At 39.5% G+C, this 1,475-nt stretch overlaps 1 pseudogene; it reads right to left on the bottom strand.

Moving 5' to 3' along the window:
- Window positions 1-1,117: 1,117 nt before the first annotated feature.
- On the bottom strand, window positions 1,118-1,235 carry LOC118610624 (annotated as a pseudogene).
- Window positions 1,236-1,475: the final 240 nt, after the last annotated feature.

The raw sequence follows: 1,475 nt of genomic DNA, 5'->3' as shown, positions 1-1,475 counted from the left end.
AGTGGGAAGCTGATACCACCTCCAGGTCTGAAGAGGGAAAGGGAAGGGGCAGCCACCAGAAGTGGCTAGAATAACTGCATGGGGAGGGAGATCTGGCAGGAGCTGTGACCGATGACAGAGGGACACGGCCCACTCAGGATGACTTGGCAGTGAGGGAGCCAAGGGAACAAATACTCAACCTCCTCCTCTCCTATCTTCTGCTCCCCTGCTGTCCTCCAGTTGGTTGAACCCAACGAGAAGCCAAGGTCAAGGGAAGTGGTTGCTAGATTCCTTATAAGTAGTCCCCTGGGAGACCCAGCAGAGTGGAGAAGGTGCAGAGTGAATTTGGGAGGGTAAAAAGAAATTCTTCAGGACAGAAATCTCAACTTCCCCTTAGAGAAACTCTATTGGATTCCTCCAGATCTGGTTCTTAATATGTTAAAAGAATACAGAATATCCTCTCTCTTCCTCAAACTTAATTTTCAAGTTTAATGTTAAATTTCTATCTTACAGAAGAAGACTGCAAAGACATATGATTTAAAGAGAAGAATTAAAATGAACAGGCTTAAAGTTTGAAAAATACTTCCTCCATTACACTGACTTGTCTTGCTAACTTGCCCATGGCTGAGGGTCCTTTAATCATTGTATACTGGGCTCATCCACATGTCTTAACCTACTTGTCACTGGAAATGAAAATCTATTTCTCTGAGCACCACTCCTCTCTGTTTTTTAAAAAAATGTTTAATTTTGAGATAATTGTACACTCATATATGAAGTTATAAGAAATAATTCAGAGAGATCCCATGTACTCTTTACTCAGTTTGCTCAATAATAACAGATTGCAAAACCATGGTACAATATCACAACCAGGATATTGACATAACTATAATCCACTGATCTTGTTCAGTTTTCCTCAGTTTTACTCTTACTCCTCTCTGAGTATGTACAAGTGTATTTAGTTCTTTACTATTTGATCACATGTGAATATTTAATTATATAATAATTTTATCATATGCATAAGTTTCTGTATCCACCACCCAGTCAAGATATAGAACAGATAAGTCATCACAGGGAACTCGTTGACCTCACAGATTGCATGGACCTTGCCAGCTTACAATCCCTTACTTTTTATTTTTAATGCCTACAGCACCTGGTCTTCCTATTGGTCTCCCATCCAAGTATTAACCAGGAACAACCCTGCTTAGCTTCCGAGATCAGATGAGGTCAGGCTTGTTCAGGGTGGCATGGCCATGGACAAGGCTGTACCATTTTATATTCCCATCAGAAAAATATGGGTGATCCAGTTTCTTTGCATTCTTTCTGCTTCAGGTCTTATAACAATTGAAAATTTTTTTTTTACCCATTCTGATGTGTGTGTGGTAATATCACATTGTGGTTTTTGTTTGCATTATCCTAATGGTTAATGAAGCTGAACATATTTTAATATGTTTACTTGCCATCTGTGTGTCCTTTTCAGTGACATATCTGTTGATGTC

The sequence above is a fragment of the Rousettus aegyptiacus genome, unplaced genomic scaffold (assembly GCF_014176215.1).
Source record: "Rousettus aegyptiacus isolate mRouAeg1 unplaced genomic scaffold, mRouAeg1.p scaffold_m13_p_12, whole genome shotgun sequence".
NCBI lineage: Eukaryota > Metazoa > Chordata > Mammalia > Chiroptera > Pteropodidae > Rousettus > Rousettus aegyptiacus.
The sequence above is the reverse complement of the archived record's forward strand: the minus strand, read 5'-3'. Positions and strand labels throughout refer to the sequence as shown.